General features: G+C 33.6%; 1 protein-coding gene and 1 pseudogene across 6 annotated transcripts in view; one reads left to right on the top strand and one right to left on the bottom strand.

The window, feature by feature from the left end:
* Window positions 1-27,150, bottom strand: part of FUT8 (fucosyltransferase 8) — a 303,528-nt gene that overhangs the window by 166,850 nt on the left and 109,528 nt on the right. The window contains exon 5 of one of the 6 annotated variants that reach the window (XM_032344519.1): window positions 4,793-4,837. The exons of the other annotated variants lie outside the window; for them this stretch is intronic. The gene's annotated coding sequence lies outside the window, so the exon portion shown is untranslated. The remainder of the gene's footprint in view (window positions 1-4,792; window positions 4,838-27,150) is intronic. 6 annotated transcript variants of the gene reach the window in all.
* Window positions 19,599-20,216, top strand: LOC116591531 (annotated as a pseudogene).

The following is a 27,150-nucleotide window of genomic DNA, read 5'->3' as shown; positions in this document are numbered from 1 at the left end:
CATCCAACATCATTAGCAAGAGCAATTTACATCATTAGCTTCAGGGCCAGGGAAAAATCTATGGGCATTTCCCCATTTTGACATTCAGCTTGAAAAAGGACTTCTCAGAACAAAATCTGACATTAAACTTAAAGTAATGTATACTGAAAATATGCTTAGTTTTAGGCACATGCAAAATTTCCAAAGTATTTTAAAATACAAATAAAATCATAATTTAAAGGGGAAAAATAGTCATGGAAAAAGTACATATATGGTAAAAAATAATTTCAGGGGGCTTCTTAGAAAAAGTACAAGCTAGTGGATAATGAAACAACATCTTTTAAAGTTGCTGAAATTTAAAAAAAAAAAAAAAAAAGAGCCAAACTACACTTTGCTATCCAGTAAAAATATTTTTTTTTTAAAAAGCAGTTTTCTGTGAACTTAAGTTTTCACTTAACTTGGGTAAATACCTAGAAGTGGGACTGTTGTGTCCTAAGGAAAATGTATGTTTATTTAAAATAAAAAAAGGCGACACTATACTCCAAAATGGCTGCTCATCCTGAGTTATCACCGGCAATGAATGTGAATTCTTGTTACTCCACAATCTCTCCAGGACTCGATATTGCTAATTTTTTAAAGCAATTAAAATAGCTATAGAGTGGTATCTTGATGTAGTTTCAATATGCATTCAATTTCCCTAATAACAAACTGATATTAAGCAAGTGATTATCTTTTCTTGTACTTATTTGCCATCCATATATCATCTTTGGTGAAGTGTCTATTGTGATCTTTTGCCATTTTTATATTAGAGTATTTGTTTATTGTTGAGATTTAAGAATTCTTTCCCTATCTAAATACAAATATTTTATCAGATAAGTTATTTTTCAAATATTTTCTCCCAATCTGTGACTTACCTTTCTTTTCATTCTCTTAACAGTGTCTTGCACCTAAGAAGATTTTAAATTTTTTGATGAAATGTGATTTATTCTTTTTTTCCATAATTGCAGTTTTGGTGTTATAGCTAAAATACAAATCCCAAATCCATGGTCACATTTTCTCCTATGTTTTCTTAAATAAGTTTTAGTTTTAGGATTCAAAGTTAAAACTACATTTACCCAGTACTGCCACTCCTAGGTATCAACCCAAGAGAAGTGAAAGCTTATGTTCTCAATAAAACTGATACTTACATGTTTATAGCAGTTTTACATATAATAGGCAAAAATGGGGGGAATAAATTGAGATGGCATTTAATTTAACTCTGATATGTCAAAAACAATGGAATATTGCTCAGCAGTAAAAAGGAATGAGCTAGGGGCACCTGGATGGCTCAGTGGGTTAAGCATCTGCCTTTGGCTCAGGTCATGATCCCAGGGTCCTGGGATCGAGCCCCACATTAGGCTCTCTGCTCAGCAGGCAACCTGCTTCCCCTCTCTCTCTCTCTCCTGCCTCTCTGCCTACTTGTGATTTCTCTCCCTCTTTGTCAAATAAATAAATAAAATCAGTTAAAAAAAAAAAGGTATGAGCTATTGACCCACTGATTCATCAAAATGGATGAATCTTTAATATATTTTGCTAAGTGAAAGAAGCCAGAATCAAAAGCTGCATATCATGTGATTCATTTATTTAACATAATGAAAGATGGAAAACTAGGATGAAAAAGGGATCAGTGGGGGCACCTGGGTGGCTTGGTGGGTTAAAGCATCTGCCTTCAGCTCAAGTCATGATCCTAGGGTCCTGGGATCAAGTCCCGCATGGGGCTCTGTTCAGCGGGGGGGACTGCTTCCTTCTCTCTCTCTGACTGCCTCTCTGCCTATATGTGATCTCTGTCAAATAAATAAATAAAATCTTTAAAAAAAAAAAAAGGGATCATTGGTAGCCAAGGCTTAAAGATGCAAGGAAAGGTGGATTAGAAAGGGGCTGCAGGGGAAATTTTTACAATGATGGAACAATTCTAAAAGGTACTGAAGAAGGGTACATCATCTTTATGATATTCATCTGCAAACCCTTAACTCCATTCTAATAATGAGAAAGATACTAGACAAACCCAAACTGATCGGATGTACTCTTCAAAACTAACAAGATCATTAAAAAACATGAAACAAACAAGAAACTATCAAAGATCTGAGAAGACCAAGGAGACATAATGACTATATGCAACATGATATCCTGGATTAGATCTCAGAAGAGAAAGGGACGCTATGGAAAAACTGGTGAAATCTAATATGATCTGTAGTTTAGTTAATAATATTGTGCCACTGTTAATTTATTTGTTTTGACAAATTACCATGGCTATGTAAGATGGGAAACCTGGAATAGTGTATATGGAAATTCTCCATACTTTCTTTGTAAATTTTCTGTAATTCTAAAGTCACTCCAAAATAAAAAGTTGTTTTTTTTTTTTAAGATAAAGGCAAAACAAATACATTTTCAGAAAACAAAAGCGGAAAGAACTTGTTGGCAGCAGATACCACCAAAGACACATGTAAAAGGATGCTTATCAGGCTGATTATAGATGGAAATGTGAATATAAACAATGGATTCAAACAGACATATTAAATATATGGTAAATATAAATGAAACCTCATTTTAATGTCTTCTAAAATAAATTTTAATCTTTAAAACTAAAGTAATGACAAGGTATTATGGGACATGTAACAATGTTATGAAACATATGACAATAATAAAAGATGACAGGCAGAAAAAGGAAAGATATTACTTTAAAGTTCCTACATTATCCTTCAAGAGGTATGACAGCATTTGAAAGTTTGGTGAAATAGGTAAAAATTCAAAATAGGCAAAATACCAATGAAATATAAAACAGATAAGCAATAGAAATAAACACAATAAAACAAAAAACAACCCCCTAGAATAGACCTATAAAATTGAGATTTCAGCTGACCTAATCAATAGGGGAAAATAAGATACAAATTGCCAAATTAGGAAGGAAAGAGGGAGAATCACTATAGATGCTACAAAAAGATGATAAGGGCATATTGTCAACAAATACAAAGCCAGACCTGAGACTGGCAAATTTCTTAAAAGAAATAACCAAAGCTCAATCAAAAAGAAACAGACAATCTAAATAGCTATAGCATTTATAGCTATAGGCTATAGGCTCATAACCATTAAAGATGTTGAATTTGTATTTATAAATCTTGCCAAAAGAAAACTCCAGGCTCATATGGCTTTATGTGTGAATTCTACCAAACATATTTATAGAAGACATAACAGCAATTTTTCATAAATTTTTCTAGAAAAGAAAAAAGGGGAAAAAAAGTTTGACAGTCTCATAAAAGCTAAATATATATTTGCCATATAACTCAACAATTCCACTCTTAAGTATTTATAAGGGAAATGAAAACATATGTTCATACAAGGACTTGTACAAGAACATTCACAGCTGCTTTATTTATAAGAGCCAAAATTTTGAAAAAACCCAAGTATCTACCAACATATGAATGGATAAACAAATTGTGACTTATTCATATAATAGGATATTATTCAAAAGTAAAAAGGAACAAACTACTAATATATACAATATAGATCAATCTCAATAACATGCCAGGCTAATGACACCAGGGACAAAAAACATACACATTGATATGAAATTCTAGACCAAAGTAATTACTACAAAGGGCCAGGGATTGACTAAAAAGAGGAATGACAGCTACATGAAGGTATGTATTTGAGAAAAATCATCTAACTGTACACTCAATATGGGTACATTTTATTGATATAAATTATGCTTCAATACAGTTGAAAAACATTTTAAGAGAAAGTTTAAAACTATCTCCATTTTTTAATGTAATTGAGAATGTCAATAATTAAGTGCTGCTAATTCATTAAATGACTAAATTATGTGTTTGCATCTTGAGTTTCAATGAGTTTTTTCACCAAATAACTGCACATTGTTTTATGAAAAAATTCCAAAGGTAATTATTCTTTAGATATAATAAACTTCAATCCAAATGTTAATGCAAAAATTGTATTTTGTATCATTTCAAAATAGTTAAGAATCAACTCAAATAACTAGTAATATAATTAACAAATCATAAACTGTGTTCAGTCTTCTTAGTAGCCTAACCTCCTCCAAACAAAATAATCACAAATACTCAAATGATGAGTCCCTAAATTACACACAAGTTATTATTATTATAAAATATATAGTTCAGAGAGTTGTCTTTAAAAGAATTTATTTTCTTAACTGGAAGGAGGGAAAACCAAATCACTATTACAGACTACTTCTTGAAGTAATTCACTGTAATGAAATGAAATGGAAAATTTCAACAGAAAAGAAAATAATCTATTCAACAAATTTAATTAGTGATTACTATAATGTAGATGTTAAGTGTAACTATTACATTTTAAAGGTACCAGGTTGATAAAGGGAAACATAAATAAAACTTTTAGAGAAAGCTAGTTATCAATTATAATGTACAAAAATTTGGGTGAGAGGGCACTGAGTTGCTCAGTTGGCTAAGTGTCTGCCTTCAGTTCAAGTTGGGATTGAGCCCCAAATCAGGCTCCCTGCTCAATGGGAATTTTGCTTCTCCCTCTCCTTCTGCCTCTACCCCACCCCCACCCCACTCATGCTCTCTCTCACTCTCTTGTGTACTCTCTCTCAAATAAATAAATAAAATCTTGGAGGAAAAAAAAAAAAAAGAGAGAAGTACAAATATTTTAAAAGCCCTGTACATATAGAATCCAATTCTAGATTAACACGTACCCAAGACTTTAAATATCTTCCCATTTGATCTAAATTCATTTTTAAATTAAGTACTGTTATATATCATTTATTTAAACTACTACTTACTGTCCAGCCTCCAAATGGAAAAAGGGAAGTTTTGTGTTTATTAATCTAAGAAAGCGGAAAAAAAACAAGTAAAAAGAGTATCATAAATTAAAATGACCCTTTAAGGCTGAGAAATTAAATTTTTAAATTTTTAATTTTTAAAATTTTTAAAAAATGGCCCTTTAATGCTGAGAAATTAAATTTTTAAATTTTTAATTTTTTAAATTTTTAAAAAATGCAATTTTTTCTTTTTTAAGCACTCACCATCCTCTAACGATATCATTCGTTATCACAACTCACTGGCTTATTTATTTCCAATACTAAAAGGTATGCACTAGAACAAGGACTTAGAACACAGTGCCTAAAACAGAGTAAGCCCTTTATTAGTTATTGAATGAAAACTGAAATGTAGACTAAAGGTAGAGAGGAAGAAAGTAGAAGGGGAGACAAGAAGCCAGTGGAGGGGAAAAGGGAGGATAGGAGAAGTCAGAAAAGGAAATTTTCAAATAGCCCCTACCAAGTCTATAAATTTAATTTTCATTCATTACTTACAGACTCATCTATCATACTTTCACACTGCTTATTGGTAAGGTCACAGTATACACACATATGAATTTAAAATGCTAGGCATCCTGAATACATAAGCACAAAATACTCTATTTAAATTCACTCAAACCAGCCAATATCTTAGAAATTAATCTTCCTCATTATGAACTGCAAACAAATAATCACATTTATGAGGTTTCTATCAGGAGTATCTCACTCACCCTAATTCAAGATAACACAGCAGGCTGTGTTTACTGATGCAATTAATTTGTACTATTCAAATGGGTCAAAAAATCTGGCCTTGGCATCTGTACCTCTGGCCTGAATAGATTAAAACTGCCAAAAAGTAGTAATACTAAAAAATTCAAATAAAATGTATACCCTTACTATTTTATAAGATTATCCAGTATTACATAATACATACTTGATTGGCAGTATGATAGAGTAGAAACAGCAACCATTTCAAATTAATGACTGGCTATAAATATATGGGCAGTTTACCCAACTATAAAATTGGAATAACAGTATCTCCTCACATAATTGTAAAGGTTACATAAAATAATATATGTAATGGTGATTTGCATTAGTTACTACTATTTTTCCCTTGGTCATTAGAAAGTAGGTATACTAGCCTTCTGTTAAGTTCTTTCCTATGATGGCACCTTCATTCTTCCTGTTCCTTCTACCTGTACTATAATTCTTTTGGCTCACCATTATAATTCATATCTCTACTTAAATAAATGTCGCCTCTTTTCAGAGACAGGCCCTGATAAACTGTATCTATCAATTATGACATGTTAGGATACAAGTTAGAGAAAATCTAACTCAAAATAACTTTAAAAATAAGGAAATTTTAATTTCTCAGTAGACAAAAAGTTATTATTTAATCACTCCAAAAATCTATTTTCATCCTTCTGAAAGGCTAAGGCTAGCATTCTTCATGAACAAGTTGGCTGCCTCAATCCCAGCTACATGTAATAATGGTACATATATTACCAAGGAACAATTGGTAATCTCCTTTGGTCCATCTCATCTTAAGGAAGAGGAAACTACTGAAGACATCTCCCCTAGAAGATCTGCACATTTTATTATCCAAGACTGACTCACCTGTGCCTCACAAAATCAGTCACTGAAAAGTGGGATGGGATTACCATTATAGCTTTGACTAATCAGGATTTATCCCTAAGGGTAGGTTCCAGAACAAAACTGGGACCCTAAAAGCAAGAAAGAAGAATGGCTACAATACCCTACAAGAATGCTACAACACCTTATCTTTTTAAAAAAGCATTCACCATCCTCTATTATTCACTATCACAACTCACTGGCTTATTTATTTCCAATACTAAAAGGTATGCACTAATAGAACAAGGACTTAGAATACAATGCCTAAAACAGAGCATGCCCTTTATTAGTATTTATTGAAATAAAAACTGAATGCATGAATATTACCCGTGTACATATATTTATTTAATACCTATAGTTAAAATCCTAGGCAAAATAAAATTAAAATCAAGCCTCAGAAGAATTAAAACTAAGATTCAAAATCATTTTCATATGTTTATTCATTTCTTTTTATATACAGGAAATGTCAAAACTAGATGCTCAGAAAGCAATATATCCAAAAATAATTTCAAACCAAAGACTTCCATTCAAGCCAATTCATGATAAAGCTGCAGAGTCCAGAAGACCAAATAACGGAAAATAATGAAGCTGAACAAGAGAATTACGTAACACGAAAATAGAGAACTCAGTAACTACATCAAACGCAGTAACATTTGTATTATAGGAGTCCCAAAAGGAGAGAGAGAGAAGGGGACTGAAAATACATTTCAAGAAATAGCAGAAAACTTCCTTGATCTGGGGAAGGAAACAGACATACAGATCCGGAAGACACAGAGAATTTCCATCAAAATCAACAAAAGCAGGCCAACACCAAAACATATTGTAATTAAACTTGCAAAATATAGTGACAAAGAAAAAAATCTTAAAAGCAGCAAGAGAGAAATTCATAACATACAAAGGAAAACCCATAAGGCTAACTGGAGACTTTTCATTAGAAACCTAACAAGCCAGAAAGAACTGGCAGGATATATTCAAAGTGCTGAATAGGAAAAATCTGTAGCCAAGAATACTCTATCCAGCAAGGTTATCATTCAGAATAGGAGAGGACAAGAGTTTGCCACACAAACAATAAAAAAAGGAGTTCATGACCACTAAACCACCTCTACAAGAAATAAAGGGGACTATGAGTGTATAGGAGAGACTAAAAGTCCAAAGACAACAAAGGATCAGAGAAAATCTCCAAAAATAACAACAAATAACAAAATGGCAATATATACACATCTATGAATAATTACTTTGGGGGCACCTGGGTGGTTCAGTCAATTAAGCATCCAACTCTTGATTTTGGCTTAGGTCATGATTTCAGGGTTGTGAGATCAAGCCCCATGTTGGGCTCCATGCTTACAGCTGAATCTACTTGAGATTCTCTCTTATGCCTTACCCCTTCCCCCACTCACACTCTCTGAATAAATATCTTCAAAAAAAAATTATAATTACTTTGAATGTAAATGGACTAAATGCTCCAATCAAAAGACTTAAGAGTGTCAGAATGGATAAAAACAAACAAACAAGACCCATCTATATGCTGCCTACAAGAGACCCATTTTAGACCTTAAGACACCTGCAGATTGAAAACAAGATGGTGGAGAAACATTTATCACACAAATGGATTTCAAAAAAAAGTTGGAGTAGCAATACTAGAGTAGTAGAGTAGCAAAACTAGACTTTTATGCTCTTATATTATTTTTATCCTGCTTTGATATCAGGGTAGTACCGGCCTCATGGAATGATTCTGAATGTGTTCCCTATATTCCCTTATTTATAAGATTTTGATAAAGATCATCATTGTATCTTTAAATGTTTGGTAAAATTCACCAATGTGAAACCATGTGCTGGAATTTTGTGATTCCTAATTCAACTTTCATTCTTATTATGGTCTGAAATTTCCAAGATTTCCCATTTCTTGGATTCAAGACTGATGATTAGATTGTGGTATCATGCATTTTTAGAAATTATTTGTTTTTTTCCCCCCTAAGTTATCTGATTTGTTAGTATATTATTGTTGATAATAATCTGTTATCACACTATGTATTTCTGTGGTTACCTGTTGTATTTTTTTTTCCATTTCTCATGTTGGTTTTTCAATCTCCTCTTTGTTTTTTCTTAATGTACTTGAAACATTGTCAATTTTGTGTTTGTTTTTTTTCTTTTTCTTTTTCTTAAATGATTAGTACTTTCACTGTTATGTTATTTTTTTATTCTGGTCTCTATTTTATTTATTTCTGATTTTTCTTTGTTATTTCCTTCCTCTAAATTTTAGCTAAGTTTCTCCTTTTCCTGGTTCCTTGTGGTATAATATTTATTTGAACTTTCTTAATACGAGCATTTATAGCATAAATTTCACTCTAACATCTGCTTTTGCTGCAGCCCATAGGTTTTGGAATAGTGTTTTCTTCTTCTTTTGTTTGAAACATATTTTGATTTGCTGTTTGATTTCTTATTTGGCCTACTGCTTGTGCAATAGTATGTTAATATTCACATGTTAAATATTTAGTATTTCTATTATAGATTTTCCAGCTTTATTTTGTTGTTGATCTTTAGTTTTGTATCATTGTGGTGGGAAAATCTATTTGGTATGATTCCAGTCTTCTTATATTTGTAGTATTTGTTATGTACCTTTTTTTTTTTTAAATGTCTCTCTTTTTTTTTCTTAGTGGGCAGAGAGGCAAGCAGAGAAAGAGAGAGAGAGGAGGAAGCAGGCTCCCTGCAGAGCAGAGAGTCCGATGTGGGACTCGATCCCAGAACCCTGAGATCATGACCTGAGCTGAAGGCAGAGGCTTAACGCACTGAGCCACCCAGGTCCCCCTGTTATGCATCTTTTTATGTGATTTAACCAGGAGAGGCTTCTGTGTGTATTTGAAGAAAATATGTATTTTATTTTTCTTGGATGGAATGTCTTATATGTATATATATGAGTGTGTGTGTCTTTTAGAACCATGTACTCTGAAATACACTGCAGGTAGAAAATGTTCTTCTTGAAAAAAAAATAGTAACTTTAACTGAAGGTGCTCATTGAAAATAAAGCATATCAGAGGGGGAGTTGGTTGGAGGGGAATGGGTAAAACAGGTAAAGGAGATTAAGTGTACACTTCTCATGATGGAGGACTGAGTAATGATGAATATATACAGTGCTATAGAACTGTTGACTCACTATACTGTACACCTGAAACTAATCATAACATTGTATCTTAACTGTACTAGAATTAAAGTTAAAAACTTGAAAAAATTACATTTAATAGCTAAGAAGGGCAGACATGTATTGAAAAATTCTAAGTCATACAGGTGATGAAGAGAGATTCACAATCTTTCTAGAGAACCCTTTATAAAAAAACAGATTTAAATTTTCTAAAGAACAAGAGAGATTCAAAAGTGTAATGAACATTTTACGTTACAGAAAACTCTAGTGGGATATATTTAAAGAATAAACACACATTTTAATCTTCATATCAGAGGAATAAAAGCCCTTTAGAGGCTAATCTTTGCTACTGCATGTATGGAGAATATGATGATGATATTATTGGCTACTAATTCACTAATATGTGAGCCAGATAGGTGGCAGAGAGAAAATTTATATATCCTAAAAAGAGAAGTTTAAATAAGTTATGGGACAACCACTGGTGAGATACTATTGCTCAGTTTAATGAAGACAAATACACACAATATAATATTATTATATTTATTGAATGCAGGATGCAGAAGGATTTAATGTTGATAGGTATGTAGTATGATGCCTTGGAAACCCTAAGCTCTGAGGTCAGACAGAACTGGGTCTAAATCCTGTCCATACCAATACAGAATTGGGCCAGCAAGGAATTAAGCACGGCATCTTACTTTCTCTGAGCCTGATTTTTTTTTTTTTAAAGATTTTATTTATTTATTTGAGAGAAAGCACAAGCAGGGTGATGGGCAGAGGGAAAAGCAGACTCTCCACTGAGCAGGGAGCCTGATGTGGGGCTCAATCCCAGGACTCCCTGATCATGACCTGAGCTGAAGGCAGATTGAGCCTGAAATTTTTATCTTTGAAATGAATGTAATAATTGCTATCATAGGGGGCCCATCATTCTAAAGTGTAATGATGATAACAGCTACATCTATATAGTGCTTCCTGAGTGCAAGGTACTTTTCTCAACACTTCACAATTATAATACTATTTAATCTTCTCAACAACCTCCTGATGTAAGTACTATTATCCCTATTTCACAATGGAGGAAATTAAGGCACATTGAGATTAAATAACTTTTCCAAGGTTGTAAAGTCAGTAAGTGGCAGAACCAAAACCAATGATAGCTATTTTTGGTTACTGTTAAGAATAGCTGGCTGACTTTAAGAATTACAAGGGACGCTAGAAAATCTCCTTCCACCTAAAGCAACTATGTCACTTGATTATTTCAAGTATAATTCAATTCAGAGATTGAAAGACCTCAAACTTTTCCTCCCAAACAGCACACTGTTAGGAAAACTAGATAAAACAATTCCACTTGACTTCATTTTTTTTTTTTTTTTTTACATTTAAAGTATAGTGAAGTGACTTTTGGTTCCATTCCAAGATGGTAAAGACAGACTTCTATCACTCCAGCTAAGAACAGCTAAAAACCCTGGACACTCTATATAAAACAAGTACAAGAAGACTGTGAAAGAAGAAAAGGCAGAGCTGCTAATAATCTAGGGACTAAAGCAATAACATAGCAGTGAGTTTTGAGGGTTTTTTTTGCCTCATATATCCCAGAAGGTAAAAAGAACAACAGAAATAGCAAAAGGATGGGTAAATATAAAAGAGTTTCCTTTCTTTTCTTGACTTTCTACATTATGTTTTGATAATGTCTGTTATGATTTTAAGCACATGTAGAGGAAATTTAAGACAATTATATTGTAAGTGAGAGAGAGTAATGGTACTTCAGAGAGGCAAAGTTTCTATATTTCATTCAAACTGGTAAAATATCAACGTGAGTACACTTTGATAAGTTATGTATCTTTCAGATAATACTTAAAGCAACTACTAAAAAAAATCAATACAGGGGCACCTGGGTGGCTCAGTGGGTTAATAAGCCTCTGCCTTCAGCTCGGGTCATGATCTCAGGGTCCTGGGATCGAGTCCCGCATTAGACTCTCTGCTTGGCAGAGAGTCTGCTTCCTCCTCTCTCTCTCTCTGCCTGCCTGTCTGCCCACTTGTGATCCCTCTGTCAAATAAATAAATAAATCTTTAAAAAAAAACTATACAAAGATATGCACTCAGTAACATTTAGCAATATAATCATTAGAAATTTAATAGAGAGGAAGGTTTATAGTCAACTGTGTTTGCCCATTTCATCTACTTTCTAGCTGTGACTGCAACCATTGTATTTAACCTCTTTGTAAATTAGTTAATAACATTCATTTCAAACCAATTAGAGCTAGAACATATTGGCTATAACTATTAAAGCTGTTATTTTAATATTTTGATTCAGACTATTAACCCTTATTTACTTTGCTAGTTTAAATGAATATTTATCGTAGTCTTGAACTGAGATATTTGGTAAAGTGCTAGTCATGGTGACTAGTATGTAGTATGGGCTTGATAAATGAAAGCTGTGATTATTTATTAGTAAATAAATGTCCATGGGTTAGCCTTTCTTTATTCCCATAGACTCTGAACCAAAAGATTGTATAACTTCCGTTACATCAGTCTTAGAAATTATTTTTTTGGATTTGACACCAAAGCAAAGGCAACAAGAATAAAAATAAACAAATGGGACTACATCAAACTAAAAAATCTTCTGTATAGCAAAGGAAACCATCAACAAAATGAAAAGAAAACCTAAGGAATGGGATAAAATATTCGTAAGATATATATCAGATAAGGGATTAATATCCAAAATATAAAGAACTCATGCAAGTCAATAGAAACAAGCCAAACAATGTATTTAAAAAAACGGACAGAGGATCTGAATAAATTTTGCCAAAGATGATATACAAATGGCCAACAGGAACCTGAAAAGGTGCTCCACATTACGAATCATTAGCAAAATGCAAATAAAACCACAATGAGGTATCACCTCACCTGGTAGAATGGCTCTTATGAAAAAGACAAGACAACAAGTGCTGGTGAGATCATACAGAAAAGAGAACCTTGTCTCCTGCTGATGGGACGGTAACTGGATGAAACTACTATGGAAAACAGTATGAAGTTTTTTTTCAAAAAATTCAAAATAGAAGTAGCATATGATCAGCAACTCAACTTCTGGGTATTTATCCAGAGGAAACAAAATCACCATCTTGAAAATATATCTGCACCCCCACTTTCATTGCAATATTATTTACAATAGCCAAGACAGATAAACAACCTAAGTGCCATCGACAGATGAAGGGATAAAGAAAATGTGGTATACAGTTGACTCTTGAACAACATTAGTTTGAACCATACAAGTCCACGTATTCAAAGATTTTAAAATATATTTAATATACTTAAAATATATTAATTAGAATATTTGTGAAAACATAGATGGACCTTGGGGGGCATTATCCTAAGTGAAATTTAAGTCACACAGAGAAAGACAAGTACTGTATGATCTCACTTAAATGTGGAAATTTAAAAAACTCAAACTCATAGATGATATGCAGAACAAATCGGTGGTTACCAGAGAGGCAAGGGCGTGTGAGGTGGGCACACTGAGTGTAGGTAGTCAAAAAATACAAACTTCCAGTTATAAGATAACTAAGTATAAGAAAAAAAGACAAAAAAACCTCAAAAACCATAATTTTTTAAAATTAAAGACAAACTGTTTTATTGTTATATATTCCTATAATGCTATATAACTTGTGCTTTCAATTTATCCCCCCAAAAATATTAACTATGATTTACTACCCTTTTACAGATGAGGAACTGCAGCCCACAACTATTAAGTAATTTGCTCAAAACATTTACAAAGCTAGTATACGATAAAGTCAGAATATAGGTCTTCTGTCTCTAAATTTAATGCCCTTTTCACAACACTATGCTGTCAATCAGATATGGAAACATATTTAAAATCACAAAGTTAGTAACTAGAAGATACAGTATTCAAAACCAAGTCGTTAAGCTCTATGTGCTTAAGATTACATTACACTATTGATACAAATGATTAAAATATAAATGGATGGATGTTTAAGCTCATTAGCATTAAAGATACATTAAAACACATCAAATTAGAAATATTACATATATCAAATTAGCAAACATGTACTAATGACCTAAAAAACTAATGATAACACAGGACACCTGGGTGGCCCAGTCACTGGGTATCTGCCTTCAGCAAGTAATGATCCCAGGGGTCCTAGGATCAAGTACCATGTCAGTGCTCCCTGCTCAGGGGAAAGCCTGCTTCTCCCTCTCCCACTCCCCCTGCTTGTGTTCCCTCTCTTGCTGTATCTCTCTGTCAAATAAATAAAATTTTTTTTAAAAGCCTAATGATAATACAATGGAATATTATATTGCCACCACCAAGGGAATTATTATTGAAGAAGATATTCTATCCCATTGAATGGACAGCTAGAGATTTGAAGGTATGTAGTATTTTTCACACCACCTGAGTTCTATGTACTGCCTAGGAAAATCTAAAAATAAAGATAAAAGGAAATAAGCTGACAAAAAGTGACATGAGTAAAGTATGTACTGTAATTAATACTTAGTAAACTTTAAAAAAATTAAATGGACAGAGATATATGGAAAGAAATGAATAGATCCACAAAAAACAAAGGTAAAAAACTATATAACACATTAAATTACAATGAAACATGACACCTTCTGTAGTCTTTCTAGGCCTGTTATTCCAAACAAAACTAAAACACAGATTGGGCAACATGATTAAAGAGACTGAAGGGGTGCCTGGGGAGCTCAGTCAGTTAAGCATCTGTCTTTGGCTCAGGTCATGATCCCAGGGTCCTAGGATTGAGCCCCATGGTGGGCTCCCTGCTCGGTGGGAAGTCTTCTTCTCTCACTTCCTCTTCCTCTGTGTGTGTGCATATTCTCTCTCTCTCTCTCTCTCTAGCTCTCTCTCTCTCATATAAATAAATAAAAATCTTAAAAGAGATATTGTAAAATTCTTAACTCAGGAAATCTAAACATTTTTTGATCCAAAGCTACCGAATTAAATGTGTCAAATCAATTATTTTGGTGTCACAGAAACCATTAAAAAGTGAGAGCCTGAATTTGGTACATAAATGTTTAGAATCATCTGTTTGTAAAAGAGTATAGGATATCAAGCATTTATTACGTAGCCTCCAAAATAAACTTTTTCAATGTCTTCCACAGAAAATGGCTAATCCAATGTTTTCTAATATTTTTCTTATATTTGTCAATCCAAAACTTTGAGAGAAGACATTTGAAGTGTCATTAATAAGCAATTACCATAAAAATCTACAAAACTACAAATACATCATCTGGCAATGGTATACTAAGTTAAACAACAATAACCTATAAAAAACTGCTAATACTCTAAAGACAAGAATGACTTACGGCCCACCTATCAATTTTACCAGTTTTTCTTACCATCCCCCATATCTATCAAAATGTGATTTGATAAACTATCAATGCCACTGAATTATTAAATATTTTCCCATAAAATGTTTCCTGTTTCCTATTAATCTAATAACATTCCACCGGTATGATCAAAGTAGACCCACACTCCCTTAGTCATCGAGCATTAGCCTCCAATTCTCCTTATATCTTCACTCTTCTCACACAAACCATTAAATCTCAATGGTGCTTATTTATACTGCTTCCCCTCCGTATAAGGACATGGTTCTGCACATTACAGAAGATCCCCTCACAAGAGCAGCTTGGCTTAAAAAAGACTGAGGTTTTTTTCCCTTCTTTTGTAGAAGTCATCTAGAGAAAGGCCATGTAGAGATGGTGGTTGCATAGTATCCTCAGGCACTCTCAGGGCCCCAAGTTTCTAACTTTCTCTTTCACCATTTTCCATAAGTGGCTTCCATCATCAAGATCACCTCATAGTTCAAATTGTTTGGTAAAGCTCTGGTTACCATGTCTTCAATTAAGGTAAAAAAGGAGAAACTGAATGGCCAAATGGGATCTCTTCCAGCAGAGTCACTGATCTTTACAAGCACGCACACACATACTTCTGCTTTTATCTTTATTGCCTGTCACTTATCTACAAAATAGAATCTTTTCTTCAAGGTGTCAATGTACCTACCTTTTTCTTTTTCTTAAGATTTTATTTATTTATTTGACGGAGAGAGAGAGACAATAAGAGAGGGAACACAAGCATGGGGAGTGGGAGAGGGAGAAGCAGTCTTTCCCACTAAGCAGGGAGCCCGACATGGGGTCTGATCCCAGGACCCTGGGATCGTGACCTGAGCTGAAGGCAGATGCTTAACACCTTAGCCACCTAGGCACCCCTCAATGTACCTACCTTAAAAAAAAAAAAAAAAAAGATGAGGATTCTATTAACGTAGAACAGAAAAACAGATTTAAGGTTGGGTAGAATACTAGCAGCCTGCATCACAAGTTCCTATTCATTTTTCACAGCTTCTAGGTAACCCTTGATAGTGGGAGAAATTTTATATCATATCTTTAATCAATACAGCTAATGTAAAAGCTTTCCCCAATATATACTCTTACTTCCTTGGCTACTGTGGTGTATGGCCAATCCTAAGCTGTACTGATACCACAACAGGTACAATAAGATTGTAATTCAGAAGTCTTATTGGATAGGATTTTTCATCTATCACATCTTGTGCACCAGCTGGGAAAGAAAAGTTGATTTGTTTTGTAAAGTGGCCTAATAGAATGCTGCAACTCACTCTGTGTGTCTTGACCAATTAGCAAATCAATGGAGCCCCAGTGTGGTCTCTTTTGTTACAAATCTGGGATCTTATTCCATAGACACATCTGCTGCATGATCACAATTATCATCAATCCCATTATAGTACCTCATTTACTGAACATGTAGTAGGTCCCTGTGCAAAGTGATCTATTTATTCATTCAGACCTCATAATAACCCTATTATGTTATTTTTGTCCTCATTTTATAGAAAATAAAAATAGCAAATGTTTATTGAGTGTTTAGTATGTGCCAGGCTTACTCGAAGTATTTTATAGATAAGTACTATTATTATCCCTAATTTACAGATGAAAAGGCAGAAAAGTTAGTAACTTGCCCAAAGTCACATAGCTTATAAGTAGCAGAGCCATGGCACACCTGGGTGGCCCAGTCAGTTAAGCATCTAACTCTTGATTTCAGCTCAGGTCATGACCCCTGTGATTGGCCCCCTCCCACCCCCAGAGTGGAGTCGGTTTGGGATTCTACCTCTCTGCACCCCCCCACCTGTGCACATATGAATGTACATGCTTTCTGTTTCTGTCCTTTAAAAAAAAAAAAAAAATAGTAGCAGAGCCAGGATGCAAATCCTCACAAACACTCGAGAGTCAACTCAATTAACTTCTATACTAGAATCATAAAATAAGCCAGCAGAGGGTTAAGTAACTCACCTAAGAGCTAGATCTACTGTCTTGACTCCAAATGAATCAAAGCAATATGGTTTGACTGACCAAGGGATTATTACTCTTCAAGGGCATAATTACAAGAAAATAACACTATCAAAATAACAAACATAACCCATAAATTTCAGTGATAAGCAATTGAGGAGGATGAAATGCAGTGCGTCCATATTGCCTAGACACCGCAGCAGGTAGACCCACCTTTTCTAGTAACAGATAAACCCAAAGCAGCTTTGGCAAATGTATATAGTGACTGTCATACATTAGTCATACATTAGACTGTCATACATTAGAAATCATTAGTATCTAAAAGATCTTGAATAAATAGATGTCTGCATTTTACAACTGCTGTCAAAAAATTAAAGAGTAAACAGTTTTTTGCTACACCACACTCAATGGATATATCTAGAAGTAGTAATTTTAAAGACATCAGGAAAAATATTTTAAGAAATAATAAAAAGTAACAGAATCAGATACTTTGTTGCCATCTGTCAGAAGTAAAAAATTTATAGTTCTTTTACCTATAATTACAACCCTAACTCTCATCCTTTGAGAGAAAAGTAAATTATGGCTATAAATTTCCTTAATATTTTTTCCTAAGATTAACAAGGTACAATTCTTTTTTTTTTTTTTTAGGTTTTTATTTATTTGATACAGAGATAGAGAACATAAGTAGGCAGAGCAGCAGGCAGAGGGAAAAGAAGAAGCAGGCTCTCCATTGAGCAGGGAGGCTGATGTGGGCTCAATCCCAGGACCCTGGGATCATGATCTGAGCCAAAGGCTGCAGCTTAACCAACTGAGCCACCCAGGCACCCCAAAATGTACAATTCCAATACCAGAGTCAAAAATACCTGTGTTCGCCCTCTCTAAAAAATAAATAAATAAAATGAAAATCCCCCCCTCCCTCTCTCAAATAAATAAATAAGCCTATGTTAAGCCTGAACACACAACATACAAATCACAATGCTACTACTGGTTCATTTTCAAACACTCCCCTAAGAATTTTAAGTATCTCTTCCAACAACAGCACAGATACATAGTGACTATTAGGAGTCTCTTGCACCTAGGACAGTAACTGAAACACTGTAAGCATTAGTGATGAATGAAGCTCATGTCACCAATCGAATCAACTATAAGAGTCATTCACTTTCATGAACACCTCATACCCTATTAAAAAAAAAAAATCAGGCTCAGTATATCGTTCTTCATCAAACACATCCTTTTTTCCTAATTCCAGACTAAATGAGACATTCTCAGTTAAGTTCATACCAGTTCATGTTTATACTCTACTTCCGACTACCAATGCTTTTAAACTAATTTTAAAAGGAATTTTAAAGAATTGAACAGTACTATACTTCACTGGCTCCTCAAGGGATGAAACATAAAACATATTTTTGTTAGTAAAAAGTTACTATACGGGGGTGTCTAGGTGGCTCAGTTGGTGAAGCATCTGCCTTTGGCTTCTCCCTCTCTATTCCCCTCCCTCCCACTCATGTGCTTGCTCTCTCTCATAAATAAATACAATCTTTTTTTAAGAAGTTATTATACTAAGTAAGAATTATATTAAGATTTTTAAAGTTATACTGATTCCTGTTTAGAAAGAAAGAAAGAAGAAAGTATCATAAAAGAGCCAGTGATCCTCAGTGAGGCATAAAGTACCAAAAAGAATCAGCTATTATAAATCATTAGCGTTACACCAACTTTAATTTAATGCATCACTTGACAGGGAACTCTTATTAGATGAAAAGCAGCCAAAACAGCTTTTATTTATAGCGATGTGTGGAATGATAACAGAAATGTTGTTACTAAAAGCAATTTAATTTAAGCAATATTTAAAAGTGAATTTTTACACATAATGGTATTTGAACACAATTTGAAATGGGAAGGACATATCACTTGCGAAGAATATCATTCCTCATTTTAAAAGTATTAAGAGGTCTCTATTTTTACCACAAGGGAGCAATAGGATCCAGAATTAACTTCCAAATGTAAACTACTAGAAAAGTGAATAAACTATGTATCTGACTTTGGACAATAGGCAAAACAAAACTGAGTCCTTAAAAAAAAAAAAAAAAAGAAAAAAAAAAGGAAGAGAAATCCAAGGAGGAGGAGAGGAGGAAAAGAAGGAAGAGAAGAAGAAACGGAACAGGGAAGATCTATAATTACCTGGAACTCTTTCTGAAAGTACTTTTGAGATTATAGTATGTTGAAGCGGAAACTCTTCTAGTGCATTGCTAAGTTGAAAAGGCAGAAGTCAGAGCACCAAAACAAAATAAAACAATTATGGGGGGGAAAAGTCCCCAAAGTGAGAGAGCTATGCAAAGACTTATTTTGTAAATTTTAAAAAAGACAGAGAGATAGATCCCTTTAAATTACCTGAATAACAATCTATATATGCATAGGGTGAAAACACAGAAGTCTAAGCAAAAAACAAGTTCTGGGAAAAAAAATTTAACAGGTGCCTAAAGCTGAGTAAAATTATATGATAATACTAGAGCTCACAGAGGGCCAGGAATCATTAGACTTCTTACAAACAAGACAGAGAAGAGTCCTCTGAATCGTTGGAACATTCAGTTAAGTCCCAAAGAGAGGTCCACCTTAGTATGAGGCTAAGAGAGCACAAGAATAAAGGTTACCTCTAGACCTGCTTTAGAAAACCTTAAACACATTAACACACATGGAAAGGGAAGAGGGAAGGAAATAAATTTGCTGCTGCTGACTGGCTCAGAAAAGCTCAGTCTTAAAACTCTCCCACACCTGCAGAATGCCACTTTGCACAACATGCTGGGTCATCCCATGTGCCATTTGGAAGAACAGCTGCCACTGCCACCATAGGAAAGGAGACTGAGGTACCATGAGGTATTGTCATGACCAAGGATAAAGATAAAGGAGGTAAAAACAGGTGCAGGGGTAAGAGTGAAAATGAATCTGAAAAAAGCTGGTGTGTAAACAGGATGAATACGAGTATAACCAAGTAATCAAAATGTTGGGAAATGTATAATTAGAAACAATGTGTCTTGATAGTGTGAAGAGATTATGTCATATGAAAGGAAAACTGAGAAAAATGGCTTGAACAAATGCCTAACATTATACTAGTCTGCCAGACTATGAGGATAACAAAGCTGATAAATTTTAAACTACAATGCAGATAAAGGTATAAACCTAAAGGCATGTGGCAAGCTTCCAAAGCCTGCTAAAATAAATGAGACATACACTTGGTGCTGGAGATGATGATGAAATCCAGTCTGATGATACTAGAGATGTTGATAAAGACCATGATGATATTTAAATTGAACTCAGTGTTTTACATTCCAAATTTTCTAAAGATTAAATCCGAAAGGAGGTAAGGCTTCCTTGTCCATTAAAAGTTAACCAGACTTCTGGGGTGCCTGGAAGGCTCAGTTGGTTGACTGCCTGACTCTTGGTTTCAGCTCCCATCATGATGTCAGGTTCATGGAACTGAGCCCCACATCAGGCTCCACACTTGGCGGATAGTCTGCTTGAGATTCTCTCTCAGCCCCTCGCCACCTCTTTAAAATAAATAAATCTTAAAAAAAGAAAAAAATTACCAGATTTCAATGTAGCTTAGTCATTTATCATGGCATCCCTTTCCGTTATGAATAGGTGAACTCCTTATGCTCAAATACTCCTGGCAGCAGTTCTTCTTTCTTCTTGATTGATCTCTCATTAGTTAAATAAAAACTATGATACATGTTAACAAGTAACTTTAAGTAGTAAGTTTTTATAGAACCCAGGTACATTTCATTTCAAAGTCCCCTGTTCTTAATCATAATTCTCTTTTTAAAAGGGGAAAAAACTGGGACGCCTGGGTGGTTCAATCAGTTAAGCATCTACCTTCCGTTCAGGTCCTGATGGTCCTGGGATGCAATTCCACATCTGGCTCCTTGCTCAGGAGGGAGACTCCTCTCCCTCTCTCTGCCACTCCCCCTGCTTGTGCTCACTCTCTCTTTGAGAAATAAATAAATAAAATCCTTAAAAAAATAAAAAATAAAAAAAGGGGGAAATGTCTATATGATTGTATACTGGACGATTAATGAGAAAATCCTATTATGCGAAAGAAAATGTTTAGGGTGTAAAGAATATTGGAACAGAGATAACAATATCTGCCTTACAGATAAGAAAACGAAGGCATTTAAAGGTGAATTAATGGGGGGTGAGAATGGTGTCACACAGCTAGCAAGGATCAAACAGAAATTTGAACCCAGCAACCTGGTTCCAGATTTTACTGCAAGTATGTCTTTCACAGCCAAGTATCTTCCCAGTCTAGACCAGACATCTGAAACAAAAGGATCCCTATCAATAGTCAGGATAAGAAATAAAATCTTTGCCATCTCAAGAACACTACTAATTAACAGTGATTTTTGGAAGAATCATTCTACCTAAAGAACTCTCTTGTTTTCTTATATCTATAAAGACCTTTGCAGCTTGAATTGTAATAAGAACTTGAGAAAGTGGGCGGCAGGTGATTCCTTCCAAACTCCCACTCATCATTCATGAATTCATCTGTATTTATCCACTGCCCCACTGCCCACCATATGTCTGACACTATACTAAGTGTCAAGGATGACAAAACAGAGATAATACTCATTTTAGTGGATCACAGAATCTACTGGGAAACCAAAAATGAAACAAATAATTACAGATTTCTTATGTTTGTAAAATATGCTGAGCCTATCCCCAACACAGGAATTTTGAACTTACTGTCTGAAATACCCTTGTCCAAATATCCACCATACTTCTCTCCTCAGCAAATTCAGGTCATCATCACTCAACTACCACCTTCTCAATAAAACCTTCCCTGACCACTCTATACAAAAATGGTATACTTCCCACTCCAACATTCCCTATTATCTTCCCTCATGTACTTACTTTTCTCTAGAATACTTATCAACATTAAACATACTTATTTGTTTAGTATCTGTATTCCCACCAGAATAAAAGCTCCATGAGATCAATAATTTTTGTCTATATTGGTTAGTATCATTCAGTCTAGAACAGTACCTATAATATAGCACACATTGCTATATTGCTGACTAATGAATAAATGAATATTTATGAATATGAATATGAAATGAATATGAATATTGCTGACTAATGAATAAATGAGTGCAATGAAGTAAAGTCCAAGAATAGTGACAGTGTATAAAAGAAGAAACCATTAATTTTATTTAGACTAATACACAGTTATTATTTATATATATGTCATCATATAATAAAATACCAATTATAAGTGCTATCTATCATTCAAGTATATGGTATTAATTTAAGCATTTTGTTTCAGTTTTTCTGTAATTCCTTTCTTGTATTTTTAAACAGTTAAAGTCTATATAATAATAATTTACTGATAAAGAGGTTCACATTTTTATTCTAGAAGGGAGTCAACATCTAACAATATTACTTATTCTTCATTCTATCAACTATCTCACTTTAAAAAATGACAACATGAGATGTACTATTCTACCTGGGTTTGATATTACCATACTCATTGAACTAGAACAAGCATCTTATTTTTCAGAAATGGAAAACTAAAAATCAAGAGAGAGAGAGAGAGAAGGATCTATAAAAATCACCTTCCAAGGTGTATAGTTTATTTTTTTGCTTCATATGCTCAGTGTGTGAAGACTTTGTACAGTTACGGCACTTACAGCTAAACATCTAGAAAAAAATTTGTCTCAAATTTAGTGTATCACGGTCCATAGGACTATGTAGCCTGACAAAACTCTTGTTTTGAAGAATGATACTTTTATTTATACCTAAACAACATTAACTTATCACTTAAACAAGTATTTAGGGGCGCCTGGGTGGCTCAGTGGGTTAAAGCCTCTGCCTTCAGGTCAGGTCATGATCTCAGGGTCCTGGGATCGAGCCCCACATCGGGCTCTCTGCTCGGCGGGGAGCCTGCTTCCTCCTCTCTCCCTCTTTGCCTGCCTCTCTGCCTACTTGTGATCTCTGTCTAATAAATAAATAAATAAAATCTTTAAAAAAAAATAAACAAGTATTTAACAATAATCATTTTAAAAAGATAAACAGACCTTGAGACACAGTTTTCAAATTCAATCACCTATCATTTGAAACTCCAATAATCAGTCAATATGATCTTCCAGAAGATTAAAAAAAAATAAAGTTGGTATAGTATTTCTAATGAAATGAATTTGTTAGAATAATCTGTGTACAATGGAATTTTTCAAGAGTCCCCTAATTTGTCCTGATAAAAATACAACTTATTACAAGAAATTTGGAAGAAAATACTCATGAAGAAATAATTTAGTATGATCTGCCATATTATACTGTGAAAACCTAAGAATATTAACCAACTATATCCAGAACTCCCAAAACGCATGTATTCTCTCCCCTAATTAAGAAAAGCAGGGGGACCTGGGTGGCTTAGTCGGTTAAACGTCTGACTTTGGCTCGGGTCATGAAGCCAGGGTCCTGGAATCAAGCCTGGCTTTGGGCTCTCTGCCCAGTGAGAAAACTGCTTCTCCCTCTCCCTCAACCCTCACTCATGCTCTCTAGTTCGCTTTATCTCAAATAAATAAACCTTAAAAAAAAAAAAAAGAAAAGAAAGAAAAAATCAGTAATCGTACTAAGCAAAGAAGAAAGCAAAAACAAATCTTCAGATAAAAAATACAGTTAAATCTAACATCTACTAATATCTATATCCAAACTAAGTTTTCAAACAGAAAAAAGCTAAGAAATGGTCTCAGTTCTCCATCTTTCAATTATACGGACATTCCTCAAAGTATCTATAAAAACTAAAATTACTATAAAATAGTTTCTTACTATTATACACATTTAAAAATGTTACTGTTCATTTTAAAAATATACCCTGTGAATATTAAAGATAAATATTAAATGTTAAAGGTAAGTATTTCCTTCTGGTTAACTTTCATTCTCCAGAAAGAAAATATGGAATTCCTTAATGTTGATACATTTTATATTTACAGGACAATGGATCATCAACCAGTAGCAATGTCTACTGATACAGGTATTAAGTTTAAAAATCAATTTATACTAAAACATTTTAATGAGCTTAATTATTTTCAAATTATGGTACATGATCACTGTAAAACAAAAGAAACAATCACAGAAATGCATAAAGGATAAAGAAAAGTTCACAGGAAATTTATCTTTTGAAAGAATAATTCATGGATTACCATTTCTGCACCATCTCTCAAGACATTTTTTACTTAAAGATAAACAGTCTTACATTAAAGGACTCATTGCACACATCCTATTCTATAGCCTACTTTAATTCATTAGGTAAAGAACATCTTACATGTCAGCCAGTATATATCTTCACATGTCATTACAAGACCCCAGTGTATACTACATTCTATGTATTTCTAATAAACTTACTTAACCTTTTTCCCTATTAATAGATACTTGGTTTATTTCCATTTTTTGTCTTTGAAATGAACGATTTATAATACAGTGATAGGGACACTCCACACTTCTTTACTACAATGCTGCTTACTCCAAAATCTTCTCCAGAAAACAGAACAACTTTATTCAAATATTTTAAAGTGCCTATTATGTTCCACTCACTGTTCTAGGCAGTCTAAGTTCCAACAGTGTAGGGACTGATTCTGTTTTAGTCATTGCTTTATTTCCTGTGTTTAGTGATTGTCTGATACATAGTAGACTATCATATATGTGTTGAATGAATGGATGATTATGCTTCTTCACTCACCCCTTCAGTATTTTAAGTGTTGACTTTGAAATTAGTTCAGTTTTCTTTTTTTCTTTCTTTCTTTCTTTCTTTCTTTCTTTCTTTCTTTCTTTTTCACTCTGCAGAGTAATAAGCCTTTAAATGTCTATCATTCACAATTCAGGCTCACTACTGTGAGTCAAGGAGATGAATATGGAGGAAAAAACAGTACTATAGCATCAGCTTTTGAAACCTCTGCTCAGCTGCGTTTAAATGTTCAAAGTTCCTTTTGAGCTTCAAAACATCATCCATAGGAAATGAGAATCTAACAGCTAGCTGTATGTTTTCCTTTGGTCTAACATTTCCATGGAAAAAGAGTAGTAACACTCTCTAAAAGTCTAGCTGGCGCACACAGAGAAACCTTAAAAATCCAATTAAACTACAAAATTATGATGAATTCATAAAAGATTTTGCTTTTCCAGAAAAATACTTAGAGAAAGGGAGAAAAAGACCACTGAATTACCAAAAAATAACAAAATGTTTATATTCTGATCAAATTTCAGCTTGTAAATTTACCATATATCTGTTGAGAAGCCTTATTTAGAGGTTATACATGCCTATTCTGTTTTCTCTCATTTGGAAAATCCAGGTACCACAGAGATTAAATTAGAATCACAAACCTGGGAAGAATCTTGAAACATATAGAATTCAATCTTCTGCCTTTTACTCATATACACTTAAGCCAGTTTACCTACATAAGCCATGTATCCACAACAAAGAATTACCCAGCTCACAGTGGGTATGGGGACAGGGGATGTGATAAAGAGTTAAAGTGGAAGTCTGGGAAAAGAGATGTTAAATCATTCTAAGAATGGTTTTCATTAGAGAAAACTGTTTAGAGGAATGTCATGATCCAACTTCCATTTTAGTATATGATCTCTCTAGAATTTATGCTTGAATGTTAAATGCATATGTTAAATACATATGCTTGAATGGAATATCCAAGTTAATTAAGGTCAAGTATTTTGCCTCTTAATTGGTGAGGACAACATGCAAGAATTTAGTGAAGTAGGATGCAGGTTTGTATTAGATTGTAAATACCTTTTCAACTCCAAAAAGCATATGCTACCAATCAGGGTATTTTTATAAGCACACCCTATTATTATTATTAAAATATACACCCTATATATTGTTATTTGATTGTAAGTTCAAAAGAGTGTATCATGATTTTATGACTCTTTATATCTCCACTATCTAGAATACACAAAAGGTATTTAATATTCACTGATGGCACTGAAAATATAGATATTTATCTAGTCCATTTAAACAGAATTTCATTACCACAAAAATTTTTCAATATTAAAATATATATAAAAACACATTACCACACTTGAATAGATAACTTAGATACAAATGTTCATAGGAGCATTATTCACAACAACCCAAATGTCCACTGACAGATGAATGGATAAACAAATTTGGCACATTCATAAGATAAAATATTATTCATTCTTAAAAGAATGAAATTCTGATACATGATATAACATGGATGAACCCGAAAGACACGATGTTAAGAGAAAGAAGACAGTCACATAAGAACAAATACATGATTAAACTCATAAGAAAAGCCTAGAAGAGTCAAATCCATAAAGACAAAATAAAACAATGGTTACAGGGGTTACAGGGGCTGGAAAGAAGGCATAGTTAATGTTCCATGAGTACAATAGTTTGTGATGCTGAAAAAGTTCTGGAGACAGTGGTGATGGCAGCACAACATTGTAAACGTACTTACACTGAGTTACAGTGTAAGTATCTACACCTAATGACATACTTAAAATGGTTAAATGGTAAATTTTATGTTATATATATTTCACAATAAAAAAGGACAAAAATATTATATTACATTAGTTTATGAATGACTTGCCCAAATATATAAATGTACAATCACAGAATTCTATTAGCTCTTAACATTAAATTATTTTTTAAAAAAGGAGTTAAAAAATAAACATTCAGTTCTATACACATCTGGTTTCTTTAAAAAACAAGTACCAAAAGGAAAAAAACCCAAACCTTGAAGAAACAAAGTTATTTTTTATTTCAGCAATACCAATAATGTATGTAATTATTCTTACTTTGCAAACCCTTTGCCTTATGACAAAAATACTTAAACATAGTGATAATCAACATATCCATATGTTTTAACAGTCACACATAAATTCATCTCCACTTTCTCAGCAGAAACTTGTCTGCACTTAAATGATTTGCAATTCAGTTTTTATTCTATTTTCTTGTATCTTTTTCCTTGTGGGTAAAAACTATGCATACAAAGACTATTACCAACTTTCTGTAACATATTCAAGGCAGATAACAAGCAATCTAATAAGAAATATAGTATGTCAAATAAAATGATAAACTGGGAATTCTTAAAAGTGATTAACATTCTGTATGCTAAATTTTTTCCTAACCTTTGGGAAATGTGTAAGAAAATAAGTTAGAATTTACATTCATCCCCACATGTACAAGAGCTGGCACAACTGCTACAAGACAAAAAGGCAATAATATTTT

Source organism: Mustela erminea, chromosome 5 (assembly GCF_009829155.1).
Source record: "Mustela erminea isolate mMusErm1 chromosome 5, mMusErm1.Pri, whole genome shotgun sequence".
NCBI classification, from domain to species: domain Eukaryota; kingdom Metazoa; phylum Chordata; class Mammalia; order Carnivora; family Mustelidae; genus Mustela; species Mustela erminea.
The sequence above is the reverse complement of the archived record's forward strand: the minus strand, read 5'-3'. Positions and strand labels throughout refer to the sequence as shown.